General features: G+C 35.0%; 1 protein-coding gene across 4 annotated transcripts in view; it reads right to left on the reverse strand.

The window, feature by feature from the left end:
* Positions 1-27,215, reverse strand: part of KHDRBS2 (KH RNA binding domain containing, signal transduction associated 2) — an 840,272-nt gene that overhangs the window by 587,666 nt on the left and 225,391 nt on the right. The window lies entirely within an intron of this gene.

Genomic DNA, 27,215 nt, shown 5'->3' on the forward strand with positions numbered 1-27,215 from the left:
CCTATAGATAATTTTGATTCCAAAAACTGTCATATCCTTTGACCACTTATCAATTGCGGAATTATTTTTTCCAATTATTTAGATTTGAATTTATTTATGTGAAAATTGTTTTGTAATTGTGTTCATATAGTTCTTGGTATTGTTTTGGCACATAGACTCCTAATGAAATAGGGGCTCTTGAAGTGTTTCAACCATGTAACTCCTGGACCAGATGACATTTCGTATTAAATGTTTAAGAAGATTGATCTAATGGGATCAATTTCTAATATTTCACATAAATATAACTATATCCTGAAAGAGTGGCAGCTGCCGAAAACCATTTGAATTTATATAAAAATGAGAACTTGCACTCCTACTGAAGATAGACATCCCTGGGTAATAGTAGAGTTAAGATCTATGTCTTGCTTGGCACTGAGACAGACCAACTTGCATGGTGAGGAAATTAACATAATGCAAATAACCAGAGCAGTGAGTCTTCTTTCTGCTTTAAGGATGACTTTTCATCAAGCATTGACATATTTTCTTCATATATAGGCCTCACTACCACTCTGTACTTTATATTTGAGCACACTCTTCTCAGGAAACTTGTTTATATAAGGGAAAAGTATGCCCCTGGATTGAGAGGAAAATTTTAAATTAATGCCTAACTGTTATTTCTCAATGAATCACCTTTTAATGGAATCTAATAAGACTAATTCTTGCCTAATAGTGGGGAAACACAGCAGATGCAGACTTGGGAGCTATAATTTTAGGAGCCACACCTCTAAGGGTTATCTCTAGAACACTGAGAAGAGTAAAGTTTTCTCCTATGATAATTTAACCTGCCAGTGTGACTTGAGCTGGGTGAGTGGACCTAGAGGACATCCAAATATATTTCCTTACTACAACTCAGGAGTACTTTCTATATCATCCTTCAGCCTAATGCTCATCTGTGGAAATTCTGAATAAATTTGTTGTACAGATTTTTCTCAAGTCACTTTGCTTTCATGCAGAAAGCTGGTTATGAAGTATTCTTGGGAAGAGGAGGTAAATTTAAGTCTTAAACACTGTTTTCAGAGTCAGCACAGTATAAGAGATGTTACATTAGTCTTATAGTCATAAGACTTGATTTTCAGTTTCAACTCTCCCTATATAAAATTAAATGTCTGATCCTGGGGGAGTTACTACACCTCTTTTGCCTTTCCACAGAAATGGATGCCATTCTTGCACTATGTAAAGGCTTCAAGTGAGAAAATGGAAATGATTTTTTGTTTGAGTATTGACTTTTACTTAGAAATCTTAGAGATTACAAATTATGGTTAACATTTAATCTTCATACTAGTCCTATGATGTAGACAAATCTATCACTTGGCACTTTACCGATATGGAAACTGATACTCAGAGATATTAAGTCACTTGTCTAAAAATCCCATGCCAATGGTACAGGGAAAAGACCATTGGCTCTTGAATTCTCTGGTTCTTATTACCTGTATGATCTTGGGCAAATAATGTAGCCTCCCTGGACCTGCGTTTTCTTACTTATATAATGAGGGGATTAGACTAGATAAACTCATAACTCACTTTTAGCTTTTTGTCCATCATATTATAAAGTGGGAGATCCAAGATACAAACTGAAATAATCACACAGTATTACAGTTGAAAGTGACCTTAGTGATTTTCTAGTCCGATCCTCTCATATTATAGATCATGAAGTTGAGTTCCAGATATTACCACAAACTTGAACATACTTCTTTGGACTTCAAATCCAGGATTTTTTTTAATACATGCCTTTTTAATGAACAGATGGGGAAAAATATGATGGTTAATTGAACTGAAAAGTAGGCTTTTTAATTTTGGAATCTTGAAGTAAATTATTATGTGATATGAGGCAGCTAGGTGGTGCAGTGGATAAAGCAGGGCCCTGGATTCAGAAGGACCTGAGTTCAAATCTGCCTTCAGACACTTGACATTTACCAGCTGTGTGACCCTGGGCAAGTCACATAACCCTTATTGCCCCACAAAAAAAACAAAACAAAACAAACAAACAAAATTTATGTGATAGCTTAAGAATATCCATGGGAGTGTATGTTTAAATAGCTGTTGTTAAGAACATACTTTGTAGAGCTTAGACACCATCTTCCAAGATATTCTCAGGGATAATTGCCCTGAAATTCTAGAAGAAGCTAAAATAGAAATTGAAAGAAACCACCGATCACCTCCAGAAAGAGATCCCAAAAAGAAAACTCCTAGGAATATCACAGCCAACTTCCTGAGCTCTCAGGTCAAGGAGAAAATATTGCAAGCTGCCAAAAAGAAAGAATTCAAGTACTGTGGAGGCCCAATTAGGATAGCACAAGATCTAGCAGCTTCTACATTAAAGAACCAGAGGGCATGGAATATGATATTCCAAAGGGCAAAGGAAATGGTATTACAACCAAGAATCACCTAAAAAAAGAATATACTTTGTAAATCTTTAAAAATTGTATAAATATAAGTAACTGGTGGTTCAAATTTGATATATAGCAAATGTTACCATTCCTTAGAACTGTATGGGTAGAAGTTAATGAAAAATATAGACATTATATTGGGGAGTTTTTGAAAGTTATATATGATTTCTTCTAATTCTTAAAAGCTCCTATTTTTGGTAAACATTTGTTATTTGGGAGACAAAAGAAAAAAAAAAACAACAAAAAACAAAACACCCTTTGGTTGGGAGTGGAGATGTTGAATATGTAGGAATTTTTTTTCAGTCTTTCCTGTAGCAAAAGGAATGGGATGACCCTTTTAGGGGAAAGGGACAAGAGAAAAAAAGAACAAATTCTTGTAATGACAAAGACTAGCCTTATGGATATAAAGAGAACATTCAAATGCTATTAATTTATTTCAAATGAACAATCATTTATTAAGTACCTCTTATGTTCCAGAGACTGTGTTGGGCATTAGGGATACAATGTCCTAAAGGAATCTATTTCTATTGATGTGGGAAGAGACACCATGTGTATACATAAAGAGTTTAAAAACATTAAAAAAATTTGTTGGGGCGGAGGTGAAGAGCAAAACTTGGTCAGGGAATCAGCTCAAAAAAGGCCTGAAAACTCCAAATCATAAATTGTAAATGAAGTTTCAACATAAAAAAAAAAAAAAACTCCACAAAAAATGGCTGCTTACACTTCTGGCGTTTTAGTAATGCCATAACACAGAAACAGTAGATACAGAAAATAGAATTTTAGAAATTTGGAGTTTCAAATGAATCAGTAAACTCTATCTTCTGAATCTTAGAAAAAGATCATTGTGATTAAAATCTGTTTAGTTGTTTAAATCTTTCCTCTTTATATTTACTCATGTCAAAAGCCTCAGTGAGTTGTCAACTTTAAGAAAGACAATTTGGACCGACTGGAAAAGAAATAATTAGAGTATTGGTCCTTTGAAAGACTTAAAGAGTTAAAGAGAGGAATGAGAGTAGACACCATTGCTAGACTACAAAAGAAGTATAGTATGTGTAAAGCAGAGTTATATTAAGGATATGAATAGGGAGGCACTTGTGTTTGGTGTGCAAAGCTGATGGGCAAAGACAAAATACATAAAATATTTAAGATAACTACTTTGCCATTATAAGGAAGCATAATTTTATATTTTTCCTCAGGTGCAAAATTAGCTACTCATGGCTCTCATGCAGATGCCTGGAATGGAATGTTGGAAGAGTTTATATCAGGAGAAATTAGGAGATACTTGAAGAATCAAAAGGGCAGATCCAGGAGAAGAATAGGATAAGGGACTAAGAGCTTTTGGATTCTGTGTTGTAAAGTGAAATTTTAATGTGTCTTTATTTCTCAAAATGTATTCATTAGCTATAAATGTTCTATCTTTTGCCATTAGCATGATGGGTTTCAAATGAGATCCTGTTTTTGTTTTTATGTTTTCACAACCTCAAACCTAAAGAGAGCACTTAAGCTGACCTAGATAAGTTCAAGTCACTAGACCAAACAAAATGCATTCTTTAATATTGAAAAAATTGGTGGGTGTGATTGCTGAGGCATCAAGTCAACAATCTTTGAAAAGATAATAGAAATTGATATAAGTACTGCAAAACTAGGGGGGAAAATTGAAATATCACATCTTTAAAAATATGAAGACAACAAATTCTGAAAAGATTAGTTAGTGAACTTTATTACAATTCCTTGTATTATTAATGTGTAATGAATACATTCCAAACTAACCTCATTTTCTTTTTTTCCAGGGTTATCAGATTAGGGGATCAGGAACATTTTACAGTGGGTAGAATTTCCAAAGTGCATTTATTAGTGAGGCAAGGAAAAACTTTCGAACTATGAGAGCTATACAAAGGTAGAATAGCATTCCTCAAAAAGTAGTGAACTGTCCTTTATGATACATCTAAAAGAAACATGTTTGTGTTGCATATGAGATATCTTTTTAAAAGCATTCTCTTTCCTAAACTACTCCAAATAGTTCTTTTTCATTATGATCATCTTTCTTTTCCTGCCTTTTTACTTTTAAACTTCTTGAAAAGTTTGCTTATTTTTAACATTTCCACTTCCTTCATACTCATTCTCTCCTCAAAATATTGCAATCTAATCTGTGCCCTAAATCTTTAACTGAAATTGGATTCTTAAACATCATCAACCTTGTCCAAAGGCAAGGGTGTGCTCCACTAAAACCAAACTGTAATTCTTAATTGTGATATACAAGTGACTCATAAATATATGACTCTCAAAGTCTGTCCAGAGTAGTATAAGACATGGCAAATCCAACCTTTTAGAATTATATATCCTTGATTTACTGGTAAGCTTGGGATGTATGGATAAATTTCTCAGCTCTGGTGCCTTACACATAATTATCAATCAATGAATTTTTTGCTAAATGAATGAATAAATGAATGAAAGAATTTTTATATCTATCCATCATTATTACTTTTCCCAAGGAATCTAATTGGGAATGAGATATAATCATTATGATATGAAATGATACAATAAATAATGAAAGCAGTATTAATAGTTAACATTAGTGGGCAGCTAGATGGCACAGTGGATAGAGCACTGGCCCTGGAGTCAGGAGTACCTGAGTTCAAATCCGGCCTCAGACACCTAACACTTACTAGCTGTGTGACCCTGGGCAAGTCATTTAGCCCCAATTGCCTCACTAAAAAAAAAAAAAAAGTTAACATTACTTAGTATATACTATATATTATACATATGTATATGCTATGAATATATATCATGTGTTTTTATGTGAGTATGTACATGTGTATAGGCATATATGAAATATTGTGTATATTAGGCAGATAGGTGGTGCAGTAGATAGTGTTGAGCCTGAAGTCAGGTAAATCTGTTTGCCTCAGTATTTTCAAGTGGAAAATGACTTGGTGGAAAAAATGGCAAACTATTCTAGCATTTTTGCCCAAAAAAATCGCAAAAGAAGATCTCAAATGGTGAGACATGACTGAAATGACAGAACAACAGCAGTATATATTAGTGTGTATGTATCTATACAAAAGTACATACATAAATAAATAGAATTTTACATTCACATTTCCGGATTATTATTCTTTTATCTGAGTTTATGAATGAAGTATCTTACTGAATGGAGTTCAATTTCCATCATCAAATTTCAAGGAATGATATTTCCATCTAATCTAATCAGAACTAAAACAGTATATTAATATAATCAATCAAATTTATTTTTATGTATTTGGGAAGCACAATAATATGACACTGAAACATCTTGAGCAGTAATTTCTATTGGAATACATCTTTGAGGAAGTGTTAATTAATAAGGCAGAATGTTGGATGCAATTGATTGTGTTAGCTTACACTTATAAATGTCTAGTTAGTTCTTTAAGGGAAATGATTATTAGTAATTTCAATGTTACCATTACACTATTTACAAAATGCTTGGATCAGAAGTCATTTTTTCTCATTACCACTCTGTCTACTTTGATTCATATATAAATGCTATACAGACTGAAGATAAGCTCCCCAGTAGAAAAAAAAATTAACATTGTAACATTGATATTATCATTGAAAAAGTTTTGTTGGGACTTTCCTTACAGGTCATCTCCTATGACATCCCTTTCACTGTAGGAATCTAGATTTCCATATCCCTGAAAAATAGTCATCCATCCTTTGCTAAAATTATTCTAGCAACAAAGAGATCACTACCTCATGAGCCCATTCATTCAATGAATGAACAGCGCTAAAAGTTAAAAGCCCTTCATTAACCTTAATGGGAATTTATCTAGTGATGCATATCATTCTTCCCTCTAAGACAAGACCAAAAAAGTCAATTTCCTCTTCCACATGATGATCTTCCACTTGGATGAATACAGCTATTATGTCATCTCTACATCTTCTACAATCTAAGTAAAATGAGATCCTCCAACTATCCTTTGCAACATAATATTTCATTTAGGACACCAATGCACTGTTGGTGGAATTGTGAATTGATATAACCATTTTGGAGATTAATTTGGAACTATGCCCAAAGGGCTATAAAACTGCATAAACTTTGACCCAGGGATACTACTATTAGGTCTGTATCTCAAAGAGATTTTTAAAAGTGTAGAAAAGGACAAAAGGAAAGGACATTTTTTACAATATATATTTATAGCAGCTCTTTTGTGGTGACAAAGAATTAGAAATTGAGGGGATGCCCATTAATTAGGGTGTGAGATTTAAAATCTATGTTGTGTGATCACCTTAAATTAGAAGCTTCAGCACCAGTCTTTGGGCATTAAACATTTATTAAAGCATACAGGTATTAACATGGAATTCAGAAAGTTAAGAAAAGTCTATCTAGCCTAGAGTTCCAGCCTGGTTGGGTTCTTCCTCAAGTCCTCCTCCACAAGCCTGCTTTAATCAGAAACTCCCCAGCAGGCTGATTGTGGAAGCTTTTTATAGGTCTGGAACAGAAGCAGTCCTTACACACGCTTCAAGCTGATTGGTTGGCATCATCCAAATCCACTGGTTTTGAAGGTGTTCTCAAGTTGAGTTCACAGTCTAGGTTCTGAGAACAATACCTTCTTAAGGGCTAGCCAGGTGTGATTACAATCCAGTTAATTTGAAGTAGGCTAATCAGCAGTCAATCACTCTCACTTGATTCAATCAGTCTAGATTAATCTCCAGGTGGGTCTTTGAGTATCTGCGAAATCCCATTATTTCATCACAAGGGAATGACTGAGTAAGTTGTAGTATATGATTGTAATGGAATACAATTGTACAGTAAGAAATGACAAGCAGGATGATTTCAGAAAAAAAACTTGGAAAGACTTACAGAACTGATGCAGAGTGAAGTGAGTACTGTACACAGGAGAACACTGTATAGAATAACAATATTATATGATAATCAGTTGTGAATATCTTAGCTATTCTCAGCAATACAATGAAATCAAAGACAATTCCAAAGGACTCATGATGAAAAATGCTATCCACCTCCCCAGGAAGAACTGATGTAGTCTGAATGTTGATTGAACCATACTATTTTTCCCACTTATTTTTTACTGTTTTCTTTTACAACATGACTAATATGGTAATATGTTTTGCATTATTGCCCATGTATAACCTATATCTGATTGTTTCACATCTTGGGTAAGGGAAGGGGACAAAAGGAGGAGGAGAATTTGGAATCCAAAATCTCTTTTTAAAATAAATGTTAAAAATTATTTTACATATGATTGGATAAAGAAATAAAAAAATGGGGGCAGCTAGATGGCACAGTGGATAAAGAACTGGCCCTGGATTCAGGAGTACCTGAGTTCAAATCCAGCCTCAGATACTTAACACTTACTAGCTGTGTGACCCTGGGCAAGTCACTTAATCCCAATTGCCTCACCAAAAAAAAAATGTAAAAAAAAATAAATAATGACTAAAAAGCACCATATAATATTTCAATATTTTCATAAATCCTAGTAACTCTTTTGAGTCCTTTGAAGTTTCTTATTGTCCTGCTTACATTGAACTCAATCCAACACAATCCAGTTTGACAAGCATTTATTAAGTAACTATTATGTAAAATTTATCTTGCTAGATTTAATAATTGGTCCCAGATATATATTATAAATCATATACATGCTAATATAATATATAATGTATATATATAACCTATATTATATAGTAATCTGTTATAGAGATATATTTAAAATATATCTACATAATATACTATATACATATATGTATGCATGTATATACTCATATATATAGAAAAATAGTTTACATGTGAGATTTGATTGTGTCCTCAGCTTTGTGTTGTTCAGTCATTTCAACTGTGTCTGACTCTTTATTCCCTATTTGAGGTTTTCTTAGCAAAGATACTGGAATGGTTTACTATTTTTCCTTCTCCAGTTGATTAAGCCAAGCAGAGATTAAGTGACTTGCCCATGGTCATACAGCTAGTAGGTATCCAAGGATGAATTTGAACTCAGGTCTTCCTGATTCTAGGCCCAGAGCTTTATCCACTGAAACACATAGCTGCCTCTCAACTTCCTGAGGTAGAAGGTATAAATGTCTCCATTTTATAGATGTAGAAACTGAGAATCAATGAGAGTAACTGACTTGCTCAGAGTCATTCACCTAGTGAGTACATGAGGCAGAATCTGAACTTAAAGTTCCCATCTCCCAAGGTCAACACACTATTCATGGAGTCACCTAGGTAGAGTCTGAATAAGATAAAATAGGCTAGTTAAGTCCTACCCTGTGCTTTTATTTGATTGGGAAAGTCCTACTTATGGGATCAAAAATTTGATTGTATCTTTTAGTCTCAGATGGCAAGTAACTTGCCCATTGCCACACTAATAGTATTTGTTAGAGGCAGGGTTTGAAACTATATTTTTCTGTCTTCCAGATTATATCTGTAGCCAGTCTACCATGCTATCTCTTTTCAAGATGTGATACTTAAGGTATTTACTTTTTTTTAGAAGAGGGGCCACAGGGATCTCTTACCTTAAGTTTGTGGTCAAATAAAATCTCAGTTTTGGGGTGGGTTGACAAAAACAGCTGTCATCTCAGATCTCCCCCATCCTGTACTAGATGTAATTGATAGAGGAGAGACAAAATTTCTTTTCAAATTAATAATTACCCCTATACAATTCTACTGAATTTTATATGAAAAAGGCCATTAGCTTTTACTGAATAATTTAATCTCATTAGCCTGTTTATAACTTCTTTAGTTTCCATGTATAAGCAATATAGGCAAAACATCTCTAACATAAACACAAATTTGTGTTTTATTAAAAATACAGACTATTATGAGCTGTCCCAGATGTCAAATTCAAAAGACATACTTACCAACTGCAAAATCAATAATAACTTGGAATCTTTCCATGGCCAGGATAAAAAACACTCTAAATGTGCATGGAACAGATCAACATTCTTTACCACATTCCAGCCAACATAAAAGTTAATATAAAATGGAAGATAATTTGCAAGTGGTTATGTTCTACACCATACAAAGCAACATTATCTTGACATATTTGTATGGTATAATTACTATGCAATACCTCAAAATGGTATCAGGAAACAACTTATTCCTTTACAAGCATGATGAATACGATGTGTGTCACTAGTACTGTATGATAAATGGTACCTTTTTTATTCATGAAGTTAGATGTCAGACTGAAGTGAAAAATGTGCATCATATGCAATGTATTTATTCCAGAGCTTGTTAGAATTACTCTCTAATGCTGCAGATGGATATGATAACAACCACTTCTCACTGTTTTACAGATGAAAACAATGCATGTCAAATGATGGCTTTATATTCCCTGTGTTTACAACTTTATTAAAATCCTCCAACAAATTCTCTAGTGGATTAAGGATTTATAGAAGAGATGCTAGTCTGTGCTAATAATAAGAATGTGTCGTGTGATTGTTCAAGTATCAGAGTACAAGGCCTATATATCTCATAACTGATGAAGAAAAGATCCAAATTATAAAAATCATCTGCTATGGTAAGAAAGGGCAAAGAAAAACAAGTGGCTGCAGAAGTATTGAGGAACATATTATGAGCATAAATTTGATGAAATTTAATGGGGGAACAGATTCAAAACTAGCAATGATTCTATATTACTTTTGTACCCTTAGGTCATCAGTTCACTTTTCTGGTCTTCAATCTCTTCATTCATAAAATGAAGTGAACAGGATGACCTTTATGACCTTCATCCTTAAATCATGATTCTAGCATGAAGGGAGGACATATAGATCTTTGAAACAGTGGCTTAGATTGATTTATGGATTCTATTTTAAGGGAAGTACAAGAAATGCAATTGTCTAGATAATATATCAATACTACACCAAGAGAACAACTGGAAAATTAGAAGTACATCAATATTTTGGGGAAGAAAACTCACTTTAGAAAATAATTCATAATAATGAATGTCCTCTGTATAACAACTAGTTCCAGAAAGAAGCTATAATGTTATATATTTAATATTGGAACTCATCAGGAGGAATACAATTTAGAAAACTTTACAATGTTCTATTGGTTGTATTGATAGTATCTGGTATGCATCTTTCAGCAGCTGTCCTCCAGTCAACACACTTCTGCAATGGAAGAACTATATAGATATCTGATATTGGTGGATAAAACTGTTTAGCTCTGAATGTGCAGAATGAATAAAATTTTAGCATTTAGGGAATATGAGGCTTTATCCCTATGAAATTGTAGGATTACAAATTGTGAATTAGGAAGAGTCAGAGACAAACAGTAATGGGTACTTCCCTTTAAAAGGTAATTCGGGGGGGGCAGAGCCAAGATGGAGGAGGAAAGACATTAACCGTACAGAACTCCTGATATAATTACCCCAAAAACAACAATAAAAGAACCCCTGGAGCAGAAAAACACAAAAAAATACGGGGTGAGATTATTCTCCAGCTATAGATAGATTTCAGGGGGCTGTGCTGGACCATGAGTAAAGTTTAACCCTGTGATTGAGCTGACAGACACACCAGACACACCACTGGAGGAATTTAGCCCGGAGCCTCAGAATCAGCTACAGCACTGGTGTCTTCTGGAGCTGAGCATGTGGTTGGGTGAGAGGGCAGATCGGCTGGAGGGGAGGAGGAAAGAAACTGAAGGTGTACCAGCGGGACAGGGAAAAAATTCAGCTATACCACCCCAGTGGGGAACCAGGAAGAAATCCTGAGTGACGGGAGGCTCAGGTCGGGGAGGTGCGCAGGCTCCTCTGAAGCTAAAAACCACACCACAGAAAGCTTTGCTGGTTGGTTGTTTGGCAAGTAGGCTTGAGTTTATCTCTGGACCAGAGAACAGGCCAGGCGAGAGCAAAACCGGCCCTCCCCAAAACCAAAAGACCAGTGATCCTCTGGAGCTGGGAACAGGAGTGGAGCCAAGAAGCAGCGCCCCCCCCCCCCAGTGGAGAGTTTAAAATCAATTAAAAGATGAGCTATTTCAGCGACAAGGAAGATCAAGGTGCTGCCTCAGATGAGGAAATCAACCACAGGGCCCCTACATCCAAAGCTTCCAAGAAAAATATGAACTGGTCTCAAGCCATGGAAGGTCTCAAAAGGGACTTTGAAGAAAAAATAGGAGAGATAGAAGGAAGATATATAGAGAGGGAAGAAAGAATTTAAGGAGAAATGAGAGCAATGCAGCAGAGTCATGAGAAAAAAGTCAACAGCTTGAAAAACCAAATGGACAAGGAGATTAAAAAAACTGTCTGATGAAAATAGTTGCCTAAGAATTAGGATTGAACAAATGCAAGCTAGTGATTTTATGAGAAACCAAGACACAGTAAAGTAAATACAATTGAATGAAAAAATAGAGGGCAATGTGAAATATCTCCTTGGAAAAACAGCTGACCTGGAAAATAAAGCCAGGAGAGAAAATTTGAAAATAATTGGACTACCTGAAAACCATGACCAAAGCAAGAGCTTGGACACCATCTTCCAAGAGATTGTGAGGGAAAATTGCCCTGATATTCTAGAAGCAGAACCTAAAATAAAAATCGAAAGACTCCACCAATCACCTCCTGAAAGAGATACCAAAGGGAAAACCTCCAGGAATATTATTGTCAAATTCCAGAACTCCCAGGTCAAGGAGAAAATATTGCAAGCAACTAGAAAGAAGGAATTCAAATACTGTGGAGCTCCAATAAGGATAAAGCAAGATCTAGCAGCTTCTACATTAAAGGACCAGAGGGCATGGAATATGATATTCCTGGAGGGCAAAGGAACTGGAATTATAGAAGGTGGAGAGGTAGGAGGAATAGACTAGGGGAGGAGTGGGGGGAGAGGTGGTATGGGGAGAAGGAAACAAGAAAAAAGCCTATGGACGGGAGGGGAAGAGGGGGTGTGAGCGAACTTCACTATCATCAGAATTGGCTCAAAGAGAGAATAACATACATACTCAAGCAGGTATAGTAATATATTTTTGCCCTGAATAAAAGCGGGAGGAGAAGTAGATGGGAGGGGAGAAGAGGGGAAGGAGGGAAGAGAAGTTTGGGGGAGGGAGCTGTAAAAAGCAAAATACTTTAGAGGAAGGTGAAGATGTTCTGCATAACACCACAAGTATGACATATATTGACTTGCTTGATTTCATAGGGAGAGTTTTGGAGGGAGGGAGGAAGAAAAATTTAGAATACAGAATTAGCTCAAAGGCCATAACCTCATCAGAGCAGGGTCAAGGAGGGAATAACACATATCCAATAGGGAAGAGTAATCTATTTAACCCTTCAGGAAAGTAGGAAGGGAAGAGTATAAGTAGGGAAGTGTGAATGAAGGGAGGGTAGAGCAGGGGAGGGGGCAGTCAGTAGCAAAACATTTATGAGGAGGATTAGGGCAAAATAAGGTAGACAATGGAATAAAAATCATTGGAAGGGAATGGGATGGAGGGAAAAATATTGATTGACTACAATGTCAAAATGTATGGTACCAACTCTGCTGGGTTATTGTCAAGTTCAAGGTACTATATAAAAATTGTGATGAACAGGATGCTATCAGAAAAACCTGGAAAGACCCACATGAACTGAAGCAGAGAGAAATGTACTGTATACAAAATAACAGCATTAGTGTAAGATGATCTGTTGGGAAGCACATGGTTATTTTCAGCAAGGCAATGATCCAATATAACTCTGAAGAACCTAGGAAAATTGCAGTACATCTACAGAGAAAGAACTGATGGTATCTGAAAGCAGATTGACATACTTTTGTTTTTTTTGACAATTCCTTAATCTGAAGTTTTATTTTTATCTGTTTCCACTCACAACCTAGATAAGATAGAATTGTTTTCCATGAATAATCATATATAATTTATGTTCAATTGTTTGAGTCCTTAAGGTGGGGGTGGGAGGGGAAGGAGGAAGAGAAGTTGGAACACAAAGTTTTTTTTCAAAAAATTGATGTCAAAATTTGCTTTTACATGTAATTTGGAAAATAAAAGTCTAACATTTAAAAAAAAGGTAATTCAGAACCGTTAGGAAAAGGAGAGAAAGCAGAAAGAAGCTATGGCTTAGAATAAACAAGGTTTATTCTGGGAGATGCTTAAAGTAGAGGAAGGCTAAACAAATATATTTAAGAACTTTATACTAATAAAAAGCTAAGGCTATCCTGAAACAGATTCAGTGGGCTAAAATGAATGAAATGACCTGTTGAAACCCAAAACATAGAGAAAGAAAAACTTAATTTTTTAAAAGATTGGATCATCATTTAACTTTGTCACAAGTATGCCATTTGTTTTTTGGGGGGATATTTTGTTATTTTAATGCAATTGGTGTTTTTCACAGTTTAAAAATTAGTTTCTTTATATGTGATATATTTAAAATTAAATGATGACTGTAATGTATTTTTTTAGTTGTCAAATATAAGGCTCATAGAACTATGTTTATATGATTTTAATATACAGTTCTTTAACTAATGTACAGCTACAAAATCTCCTTTAGGGCTCACCTTAAACTTCAATCCATTTTTAAGCAACTTAAGTACTATGATGGTAATTTACTAAACTGATGAGGAAAGTGAGACTCATGGAGTTTAAGAAAATGTTAGCAAATGTCAAAAGCATGATTCACAGTATGCCACACTGCTTTCCAAGTATAACACCAACTAGTCCATAAGCTATGCATGTGGAGATAGATGACCAGGTTTTGACTTACATACCTATAGCTCATTTTTGTCTGACTTGGTTAAAAAGTCTGATGGAATGTAGGAAATTCAGACCCCAAATAATTTTAATTCCTACTTTGATACTTGGATTGGATCAATCCTACAACATCTAATCCTAATAAGTTATCTGAGATGTTGAGATTACTTTTCCAAGGCCACAACACTGGTATCAATCAGAGGTAGGACTTGAACCAAGATTTTTCTCACCCTGAGACAAGCTATTTCTCCGCTATGAAATGGTGTCACCATATCAAGTTGCAAAAGAAAACAAAAGTCAAAAATATTCACTAAAGAACTGCCAACTTATAAAATTATTCTCCACTAAAACACCCCTTTCCTACTCATCACTAAATTTCTGTCCCCGTCCATCCACATTAATTAGTCTCTTAGCTAATTCTCCTTTAATTATTGTTAATAGTGTTTCAAAATAGTATTAAGACATTGTGGGGGGGGGCAGCTAGGTGGCGCAGTGGATAGAGCACCGGCCCTGGATTCAGGAGTACCTGAGTTCAAATCCGGCCTCAGACACTTAACACTTACTAGCTGTGTGACCTTGGGCAAGTCACTTAACCCCAATTGCCTCACTAAAAAAAAAAAAAAAAGAAAAAAAAAGAAAAAAAAAAGACATTGTGGGGAAAATTAATGGTCTTTGAATACTTTTGGAACAAACATCCTTTTAATAATTGCACTATAAAAGTCGTTTGAAGTGAAAGATTTATTATCATGCCCTCATATAGTTATTTTAGGAAAAAATTTTTAAAAATCAATATTTGATTAATCTTTATTTTTTCTAAGAATTAGAATAAATCTCCTTCTCCTGTCATGACCCTATTTTCCTTTCCCTTCCCCTCCCTTTCTTTCTTTTCCCTTCCCTTCTCTTCTCTCTTCTTTTTGAAATACTGTTTTCTCTTCTAAATACAATTACCTTAAGTAATTTTTGTGGTACTGGTGATCCCCAAATAATAAGGATATATATTAATTTTATTTAAATCACTTGTTTTATAGATGCAGAAATTGAGACTCAGAGATTTTAAATTTACAAATATGTTGGTGGACAAACTGGTACTGGAACCCAGGTCTCTTGTCTCACTGTCTAGTTTGTGTTGTTGGTTGTTTCTTTCTTTTTTTATATTACTGTATCCAAACCTTAGATTATTAAATAAGTCTTCTGACAATAAGAATCCAATACATTAAATATAAATATAGGAAAGAGCTTAAACAAACTGTCAGGAAATATAAAGATTATATCCTCTCAATTTTCATTAAGCAAAATTCACTGAAGTAGTTCCTAGTCAGATAAAAACATATTTTCTAAGCATGTTTGATGAACCAAATACTCTCTAGGGCACAGAAACAGACACAGGACTTTCCCTAGAGGAAACAAAAATTCTATGGAAGATACGTGCATTAATGACAAAATCAGAGATCCTATGGTAGAAATTCAGAAAGGATGGAAGATCATTTTTTGTTTTGTTTTTTTTTTGTTTTGTTTTTTTGTGAGGCAATTGGGGTTAAGTGACTTGCCCAGGGTCACACAGCTAGTAAGTGTTAAGTGTCTGAGGCCGGATTTGAACTCAGGTACTCCTGACTCCAGGGCCGGTGCTCTATCCACTGTGCCACCTAGCCGCCCCGGAAGATCATTTTTGAATTGCATATATGGAAAAAATACATACATATATACATGGAGGCAAGCATGCATGCATGCATGTGTATATGTATGTATATGCATGTATATATATACAATTATATGTTTATACAAATGTATATTATGTACATATACATATATGTATATGTACGCACATACATGTGTATATATATATATACACACACACATTAATTGGAGAACAATGTGCACACTCAACTTTTAGAGTGCTTTAGGGGTTCAATGGAATGCAAGCACAATATTTCAAACACCCAGATGATGAGCCACTTAAGCTATGAATGTGACCCACAAATAAATTCTCACAGATAAAAATTTAGTTGTTTTTCTTTCTGCTTCTGAGCTCACTTCTTTCTCAAAACCTTTCAGGGACCACCCTAACCTGTAATGATCTAGTGCTATTATGAAATTTCTAGGTTACTATCTGAACTACTCATCTGACAAAGCAGTCATAACTAACACTGTGACCACTTTTAAAAATGATAAAATGAGGGGCAGCTAGATGGCGCAGTGGATAAAGCACCGGCCCTGGAGTCAGGAGGACCTGAGTTCAAATCCGGCCTCAGACACTTAACACTTACTAGCTGTGTGACCCTGGGCAAGTCACTTAACCCCAATTGCCTCACTAAAAAAAAAAATGATAAAATGATAGAATGAGAAGTGACTTTAAAGGTCTGATTCCACCTCCAGATTTTGAAAATTAGGAAATTGAGGTTTATGGAGGGGAAATAATTTCTTTGGGGTCACACAGCTAGTAAAGTAGTGGAACTAGCCCATAATTCTCCAGCCTACTAAGCTATTGTTCTTTTTGATATCAACATCCTTAGGCCTTATTTCTTCAATTGGGCTGTAAGCTCCTCAAATGTAACAAAAAAACTGGAAGGTGTTTTTCAAAATCTAATGAGCATATATTGAGCACCAAATATGTTTATGTACTTGTCTAATGCTGGGAAATAAATACAAAATATGTATTCACTTAAAAAACACCATATTTTCTAATGATAATTTGTGTAATGAACTATGCAATGACAGGTATCATCATTGTTGCTATTGTTGTGACTACTTTTATGATTCTACAATATCAAGTATGTAATAACATTCTAAAATCTGGTGATTTTATATTTTGTGGGTTTTATAAATAATAATTAATAAATACTATTTCAGACAGAGAGTAATGTTGCATAGAGATTAGAAAACTGCTATTAATGTAAAGAAGACTTGAAATCAAGGCCCAGCCATGACATATACCTTTCAGGGGCAGGGAAGTCCTTGAGGCCATAAGTAATAAGGCAGGTGGCTCCCAACTTAGGTAGAAGAAATCCCTCAGTATGAATGCCCTGAACCAATGAAGTTAAAGGTTTAGCAAACACAAAACAAAACAATAACAATAACAAACATTTCAGACACAGACATAGTAGGTAATAAATAATCCTCGATTGATTCTAATGGATTGATATTATTAATCTTTCAGTATGAGGAATTTTAAAAGATAATAATTCTTCCTCTTTTTATTCCCTTAAATATATATTTTCCTGTTATGCTTTGAGTCAATTCTCTGCATACCTATAATAAATACATTGCTATAGAGAAAGGTTATTTTAGGTTATCTGTTTTTTTGTTGTTTTTTTGTTTGCTTTGGTTTTTTAAGAATTAGATTGTGAATTGATTCACTGTCCTGTTTCCTCTAGGGATCAAAAGTTTGTACAAGCCTTGACAATAAGAAGACAAACTAGTGGTACATATGGCAGACACATGGAGATATGTGGGCACACATCCAATGTGAAGTTAGTCTATCCCCTCAATTACAATGAACAATTATGGTCACCTGGGGAGCCTTGTCTTTCTCCAGCTGACAACAAACATTTGCCAATAACCTTGGTCTGACTACATTCAAGACACATAAAACCAGAACAGGGAGTTGTTGGTCTCTGTTCTCTCTCCTTAATGACAAGGATCAGGCCTTGTCCAGTCTTAAGCTGTGTATTTCCATTGGCAGCTACATCAAGCAGGCCCCTTATAGTTTGCTAATGAAAAATATTGGCCATAACAGAAGTAGTATAGGATTTGGAGAAATTAGATCTTGTTTATAATGTAGGGTTGGCTACTTAATAACTGTGTGACAGTAGGTTTGGGGATGAACATTTGTCATCTATGTGTGAAATGAAATTGACTTTATGGTCCTTGCCAATGCTAAATCTAATAATAGATGATGATGATTATGAGTGGTCATAACTTGACAGAGGCCTTCTGGACAAGCCCTTGGAACGTCTTCCAATTTTAAACTTGCTCCCTGCCTTTCCAGATCTCAATCTGTGATATTTTGATCTATCTATTATCAAATGCTGTGTATGAGCATTTTAACCTTGAGTCTGATTCTCTTATTTGGCTTCCTATGTGTTCCTTTCTGAACTGGTAGGAAAACCAGACTCTGAAATCCATATTTATGTTATTCTACCTCTCCTCACCTCTCTACAATCATTGTCAAAAATAGAAGATAATGTATGTTTTCAATATTTTGTCTAAACCCCTTCTTAAAGCTGTTCGTGCAATATCTTGAACTTAGAAATGTATAGAAAATAGGCCTATGATGGTAACCTGGACATACCCCAAGAATATGTATACTTATGAGTTTGCAGTCTTTCTATAGATGAGATAGAGGAAATGAATTACTAGAGTTGTTTAAAATAAGACCAAAGCATTGAAAACGAATGTATTTTCAGGATCAAGTTTGAGATACAACAAATTTCACAGCATCACAGTTTTCTCCAAGGTTTTGGCTTTGAACGTTCAGGAATATTTAAAGTAATAACAAAAATGATCCTTTTGCACTTTTGAAGGAGCATTGCTAATAGGGAACAGAAGCTGTTAAGAATCACACAATTTGGGGGCAGCTAGGTAGCACAGTGGATAAAGCACGGGCCCTAGATTCAGAAGGACCTGAGTTCAAATCTGGCCTCAGACACTTGACACTTACTAGCTGTGTGACCCTGGGCAAGTCACTTAACCCTCATTGCCCTGAAAAAAAAAAACCAAAATAAAAAACCAAAATAAAGAATTATACAATTTATAAATTGTCAACAAAATTTAATTTGAACATTGATATTTTTCACATGAAATATATGTTCAATGACAAATGAGGGTATATATTTTTGGACAGGCTGAATCATTTTGCTGTTGTCATTAATACTATACATGAAGAAAGAGAAGATTGTCTGATCATTTGTTGAGGGAGAGAAATTATAGATGGATGGCCAGAGTACTTCCCTGGTATCATCATAATATCAAGGGAAATTAAGAAGTCCTTCTATATCTTGGGTGGATCCCATGGAAAACATTAACAAGAGTACGTGAACAAAAGACACAAGATTAGAGAAGCACCAATAGATTGGGATCTGAAGATGAGAAGAAACTCAAATTGATGAGATTGCGAATCATTTAAGTAAAAGATGAGACACTTAGAACATTTGAAAATAGTAAACAAGGTCTTGCACTTCAATAGTCCAAAAATTAGATGAATATACATTTCTTCAAAAAGTCATCAAATTGTATTTATTTTTCAATGAAACAGAGCTGTGATTCCAGAAAAATGTTTTTTTTTTTCCTGTCTAGGTTGGCTGCTTTGTGTAGTGGTTGTCTGCAGCTGATAATGAGAATACCTTTGCACATCTCCTACTCCCTTATTAACCTCATCCACAGATAACAAATGTTAATAACCAGCATACTGATGGACTCTAATACAACTACCATGATTGATCACTACATTCTGAGTAAAACTTGGAGTTACACTAAGAGTAGAAAATGATCATCCACAAGCACTTTCCTTTAATAATCTCTGCTACATGATTGAATGTTTCTAGGGACGACTACATTTAAGTTCTGTCTTCTGGATGATCTTGAGAGTATTTTGTCTCATTTCTCTTATTTTTTTTCATTCACATACCTTTTGACTCTCCTAATCCAGCTAAAGAAATAATTTTAAAATGTAATGCAGTGAATATGAGAATCAGCCATTAGATTTAGAGTTAGCAGTTTTCATTTGAGACCCTGGTTCTGCCACTAACTACCTGTGTAATCCTTTATCTCTTTGAACCTGTTTCTTTATTTCTAAAATTAAAAGGTTGGACTTGATAACGTATAAGGTACCTTCCTGAACAAAATATATAATCTTAAAATACAGATTTTTTTCTTTATAAATGATTGAATTCTGGGGAAAATACTATTAAATATGATTTATGTGTATTTATGTTAATTATCCATAAAGAGAGTTAGCATGACCTAGGGGATCAAGTGCAGGGCTTGAAATCAAAAAGTCATGGGATCAAATTCTGCCTCTAACACTTAGTAATTACATAACTCTGAACAAATTATTTGATCTCTATGAACTTAAGGGAACTCTCTGAATAACAGGTGAGTTGCAATATAGACAGCCCTGTTCTAAACCCATGTAGTGCCATAAACACACACAAAATTATAGCCCTCCCCACCTGAAATGTATATATCTTTCAAATTTTTGCCATTTCTAAGTAAAGCATTCCTTCCCAGGCCTACCAGTATAATATGTAGCACACAGGCCAATGCATTATTTTCACTGTGAACCATTTCAAGTGATAGTAACTTAACTTACAAAAACTATGATTCTACAGTGAGTTTTTGTATTATTTTTTCTCATAATCTTAAAATAGCATATCTGTTGAAAAACAATGGGAATAAGAAAATAACTGAAGCTCATCAAGATCATTGAGGAGGTTGATTAAACTTTGAAATGGTTCAGGATGAAATTGTCTGTAAACTGGAATTTAGGAACCCATTAAACTCTACAGATAGTGGTTTCTGAGCTTAGTCATTGAAGAAAATTTTTTTTGTTTTTTTTTTACATATAAAGTATTTAATTTTTTCCGTTACATGTAAAGATAGTTCTCAACTTTTGTTTATACAAGCTTTACATTTTCAGATTTTTCTCCCTCCCTCTCCTCCCTCCCCCCTCCCCTAGACAGCAGGTAATCTGATATAGGTTATATCTATATATCTATATCCATATATATCTATATATCTATATACATACATATATATATACACACATATATATATCCATAATAACATTAATCCTATTTCTGCATTAATCCTGTTATAGGAGAAAAAATCAGGGCAGTAATGCAAAACCTCAAAATAGAAAAAAAAAAACCCACAGCACCCAAAACAAAAGAAATAGTATGGTTCAATCAGCATCTATACTCCACAGTTCTTTTTTTTTTTCCTTGGATTTGGAGATCCTCTTCTATTATGAGTTCCCTGGAACTCTTCTGTACCACTGCATTGGTGAGAAGAGTATAGTCCATCACAGTAGGTCAACACTCAATGTTGAAGATACTATGTACAATGTTCTTCTGGTTCTGCTCATCTCACTCATCATCAGCTCATGTAAGACCCTCCAGGTTTCTCTGAACTCCTCCTGCTCATCATTTCTTACAGCACAATAGTATTCCATTGTATTCATATACCACAACTTGTCCAGCCATTCCCCAATTGATGGGCACCCCCTCAACTTCCAATTCCTTGCTACCACGTAAAAGGCAGCTATAAATATTTTTGTACATGTGGGTCCCTTTCCCCCTTCCATGATTTCTTTGGGCAAAAGACCTAAAAGTGGTATTACTGGGTCAAAGGGTATGCACAGCTTTATCGCCCTTTGGGCATAATTCCAAATTGCTCTCCAGAATGGTTGGATCAGTTCACAGCTCCACCAACAATGAATTAGTGTTCCAATTTTCCCACAGCTTCTCCAACATTTATTATCTTCTTTTTTTGTCATTTTAGCCAATCTGATAGGTGTCAGGTGGTACCTCAGAGTTGTTTTAATTTGCATCATTGAAGAAAATTTAAAGGAAAACATGACTGACATAATTTAGAATGTAGACATTTCTAACTGAACACAATATATGTCAAATTTAATGAATCAAACTTGCATTTTTAATGTTTCATCTCTTCACATTGCTTGGGTAATAGTGTGATATCACAATGTGTTTATGAATTACAATGGGTAAGATTTCTTTAGTTGTTTAAAAAATAATATTTTTTAAATGTAAGCTTTAGTCAAATTGTATGGAAACCTCATGATACAATGGAGAGAAGAATAGCAGTGGAGTCAGGAAGACCTAGGTTCAAATTCTGCCTCTAACTACTTAATAGTTTTGTATTCTTGGATATTTCACTTACCCCCTTTAAGCTTCAGTTTTCTCCACTACAAAAAAAATGTTATTGGTCAAGAAGCCTTCAAAAGTTTCTTCAAGTTCTAAATATGCTATCTTATGTTACTGTGACCTAGGTCCAAGTTATGCCTCTGGCACATCTTAGCTGTATGACCATAGGAAGTCACTTAACTTCCTTTACTATACCACAGAAACTTCTTTACCCTGGAAGCTCACTCTATACTTGAAATACTTCTCACCTCTTAAGTGATACCTGCCCCTGTGGCCTCATCTTCTGATTGACTAGTTTCTTCCAAATTGAAGTTGAAGGCCCAGGCCAATGTTGTTTTAATTCCTCTCCAGGCTTTACTGCAGAATTCTTTCCACAGGATTTTCTCTACAAGTAGCCTCGCTGGCTACTTTCTTTCTTTTATTTTTTAAATCATAAAAGTGTTGTATTATTTTCCAGTTACATGTAAAGATAGTTTTCAACATTTGTTTTCATAAGATTCTTAGTTCCCAATTTTTCTCCCTCCCTTCCTCCCTCCCCAAGACAGAAAGAAATCTGATATAGGTTATATATGTGCAATCACATTAAACATATGTCTATTTAGTCATTAGTCATGTTGTGAAAGAAGAATCAGAACACAAGAGAAAACCTCAAAAGAGAAAAAAAAAAGTAGAAACACTATGGATCGATGTGCATTCAGAATCCACAGTTCTTTTTTCTGGATGTGGAGAACATTTTTCATCGTGAGTTCTTTGGAATTGTTTTAGACCATTGAACTTCTGAGAAGAGCCAAGTCTATCACAGTTGACCATCACACAATGCTGCTGTTACTGTTTACAGTGTTCTCAAGGTTCTTCTCACTTCACTCAGCATCAGTCTACTTAAGTCTTTCCAGGTTTTTCTGAAATCTTCCTGCTTATCATTTCTTCTTCTTCTTCTTCTTCTTCTTCTTCTTCTTCTTCTTCTTCTTCTTCTTCTTCTTCTTCTTCTTCTTCTGATGAGGCAATTGGGGTTAAGTGACTTGCCCAGGGTCACACAGCTAGTAAGTGTCAAGTGTCTGAGGCCGGATTTGTACTCAGGTCCTCCTGAATCTAGAGCAGGTGTTCTATCCACTGTGCCACCTAGCTGCCTCCTGCTCATCATTTCTTACAGAACAATAGTATTGCATTACATTCATTTACCACAACTTCTTCAGCCATTCCCCAATTAATGGGCATTCCCTTGATTTCCAATTCTTTGCCACCAGAAAGAGAGCTAATATAAATCCTTTTTGTACATATGGGTCCTTTTCACTTTTCTATGATCTATTTGGGATACAGACTGAGTAGTGGTATTACTGGGTCAAAGGGTATGCACAGTCCCATAACCCTTTTGGCATAGTTCCAAATTGTTCTCCAGAATGGGTGGATCAGTTCACAACTCTACCAATAATTTATTAGTTTTCCAGTTTTTCCACAGGTTCTCCAACACTTATTATTTTCCTTTTTTGTCATGTTAGTAAATCTGATAGGTGTGAGGTGGTACCTCAGAGTTGTTGTAATTTGCATTTCTCTCATCAGTAGTGATTTAGAGCAATTTTTTTCATATGGCAATAGATAGATTTAATTTCTTCATTTGAAAACTGCCTGTTCATATCCTTTGACCATTTCTCAATTGGAGAATGACTTGCATTCTTATAAATTTGATTTAGTTCCCTATAAATTTTAGAAATGAGGCCTTTATCAGAAACACTGTCTGTAAAAATTGTTATCCAGCTTTCTGCTTACCTTCTAATTTTGGCGGCATTACTTCCATTTGTACAAAACCTTTTTAATTTAATGTAATCAAAATCATACATTTTGCATTTCATAATATTCTCTATCTCTTGTTTGGTCATAAATTGTTCTCTTCTCTATAGATCTGAGAGGTAAACTATTCCTTCCTCTCCTAATTTACCTATGGTATCACCTTTTATGTCTAATGCATGTACCCATTTTGATCTTATTTTGGTATATAGTGCAAGATGTTGGTCTATGCCTAGTTTCTACCATACTATCTTCCAGTTTTCCCAGCAGTTTTTGTCAAATACTGAGTTCCTATTCCAGAAGCTGGAGTCTTTGGGTTTATCAGACAGTAGATTGCTATAGTAATTTACTACTGTGTCTTCTGTTCCTAACCTATTCCACTGATCCACCAGTATTTCTTATCCAGTATCAAAGTTTTGATGACTGCCACTTTAGTATAGCTTCAAATTTGGTATGGCCAACCTTTGTTGGGTACTTTCTGCATACCTCTGACCACCTTTTCAGACACCTTTTATAAGTTGTCTTCCTCCTTTAGAATGGAAATTTCTTGACACCAGGGTCAATCTTCCTTTTTGTTTCTCTTTATATTCACAGTATTCAGCACAGGACCTGGCACAGAATGAGTGTTTAATAAGTGCTTCTTGACTGACTGATATTTCATCATTGCCCTCACACAACTCTAAGACTCTACAGATTGATAGACAAGTTGTATAGTGGAAGTAAATGAATAATCTCTTAGGCTCTCTCTCAAATTTATTTTCTCTCACAAGCACTTCAAAATATTTAGAGGAAAAATAATGAGATACTGTAAGCCAAGAAGGTAGAAAATAAACTACCCTTAAAAAGTTTGGCTATGATTATTCATGATTTGGCTAATTTTGATTCAAGTGATTTTACAAAACATATGGTTATAAAGTAATAAAAGAGAAAAAAAATTCTTCAAAAGAAACAATAGTTAATTTCAACTCACGTCTCCATTATTAGTTTTAATGTTGTGCCTTTATATAGTTCCTGATATAGTACTATAAATGCTTAATACACAGTCGTTTATACTTATAAATATAACAAGAAGATGACTTGGCTTTTTCATTACTAGGGTAGCACAGAAATCAATGAAATACCCTTTGTAGGAAGGGACTGAATTTGGAGAGAATTTAGGTACCAATCTCAATTCTGCTACTTTCTGTTTGACTCTATAGGTCACTTAATCTCACCAGAACTCAACTTCTTCATCTGTAAAATGAGATTAAACTAAATGTATCCAAGACCCCTTATACTCAATGTTTTATGATTCTATGATCATATGAATCCAGAAGCCAGAATACTTTGACACTCACTTTCACCATTAAAATTCAGGTATTTGTAAAGGTAAAGTGATATATATATATATATATATATGAAGGCAATGTGAGGGAGGGCTATGTAAAGTCACCAGCCTCATTCTCTCCTCTGGAGCCATCTGGGTCTGGTGACAAGATATGCATCAGGATGACTGAAGATGTTTGAGGCAATCAGGGTTAAGTGACTTACCCAGGATCACACAATTAGCAAGCGTCAATTATCTGAGGTTGGATTTGAACTCAGGTCCTCTGGACTCAGAGCAAGTGCTTTATTGATTGTGCTACCTAGCTTCCTCTACAGTTACTCTTGTAACATGAGTCAGAGATCCAGCAGAACCAGGTCATAGGCATGGCTCCTGTTTATTATATTATTTATGTATGTCAACAATTTATCATATATGAAACTGTGTTACCATTATTATTAGATTCTTTCCCTTTTTTGAATGTCAGTGAAAGTTTTTTTTTTAACTGTGCTCCTCATTCCATTTCCCCCATAAACTCTATGATTTTACTTGTCCCAATTCTGTTGATGGCAATTCCACTCAGTCAATAAATTGTGTACTACTAGTCACCCACATAGGCTAAAGGGAAAAAGTCATCATATAGTCTTTCCTCTTTCTCCTAAATCACAGTCAACACTATTTTTCCTAAAATGAATTTCCAGAGTGATCTTCTGAGAACATGATCCTTAGTTGCCATCATACTTGGAAGTAATCTCTGTGGAAATGTAGCATGGCATTTGCAGGTGTTACCACCATAGCTCCTGATGACCAAGAAAAGGAGAATCTTGCCACTAAAGTCCTTGGCATTATTCAGTGGTTATCAGAAACTGATAAGATTTAATAAATGGAAATTATATTAAAGAAAAACCATGATCTTCTAGGAACCATGGAATTTTTCCATCTGACTTGAAGCTGAAATAGTATATATGTTGTTGTGTTTTTTCCTCAATAAAATGTGAACTCCTTGAGATCTTGGGCCATTTTACTCCTTCATTTCCATAGAAGTTAACCATAGTCTTTTCATGTTACTAAGTGCTTAACCTTTCTTTTATTCATTCATTCAGCCTAGAGATCATATCACTCCACTCAAAATTGTAGTGATTTTCCATTGCTTAGCAAATAAAATATAAATTCAATAGCTTGATATTATTACTTTTCTATAATATGGTCTTAATTTGCCTTTCTATGCTTTTCCTATTGCCCCACTTCATTCACTCTGTTTCAGCCAAATTGAACCACTCTCTTTAATTTGATCCTGCTCTACAATGCCATACATCCCTTTTTTGGGGGGGGAGGCAGGCGGGCAATGAGGGTCAAGTGATTTGTCCCGGTTCACACAGCTATTAAGTGTTAAGTGTCTGAGGCCAGATTTGAACTCAGATCTCCTGAATCCAAGGCTGGTGCTTTATTCACTGAGTGATCTAGCTACCTGCATCCATCCTTTTTACATGTTTCCCCTTATCCTTTCAATGGTATCCCCTCACATTTAGTTGGCTGAATGTTTTCTCTTTGAGGCCCATTTCAGTTCCATGTTTCTCTAACTCGTCCCTGATCTTATCCCCTCACACAGGAGTTGCCCAAGCCTCTCCTTTGTACTTATCACAATCTATCCTTTATTATAGTTATTTCTGTTCATGTCATTCTTGCAAATAGATCATAAACTACTTGAGAACAGACTATTTTTTATCTTATCCTTGTATTTCCCTATTATGGTGTGTCGTATTTTCTCTTGTGATTCTCTTTATAACTGTATGAATGAGTCTTCTCATTCTCCTTTGCAGTATCATTATGCAATTCACTATGCATGGGTAATATCCAGGACTTTCTCTACTCTAGCTCTTAATAATCACATTAGTTCTCATTGATTTAATTAACATGTAGGCAGTTGACTCCAAAATATACATATCCTTGTCTCATCTATCACCTGGGCTCCAGTCCTGAATCTTCAACTGCCTGATAGACACCATCACCTAGATGTCTCACACAGATATCAAACTAAATATGTCCAAAATCAAAATCATCATATTTTCTCATGAGCCCACCTTTACTGTTGTTGTTGGGTTTTTTGTTTTGTTTTGGTTTGGTTTTGGTGAGGCAATTGGAGTTAAGTGACTTGCCCAGGGTCACAC

This window comes from Dromiciops gliroides, chromosome 4 (assembly GCF_019393635.1).
Source record: "Dromiciops gliroides isolate mDroGli1 chromosome 4, mDroGli1.pri, whole genome shotgun sequence".
Lineage (NCBI taxonomy): Eukaryota > Metazoa > Chordata > Mammalia > Microbiotheria > Microbiotheriidae > Dromiciops > Dromiciops gliroides.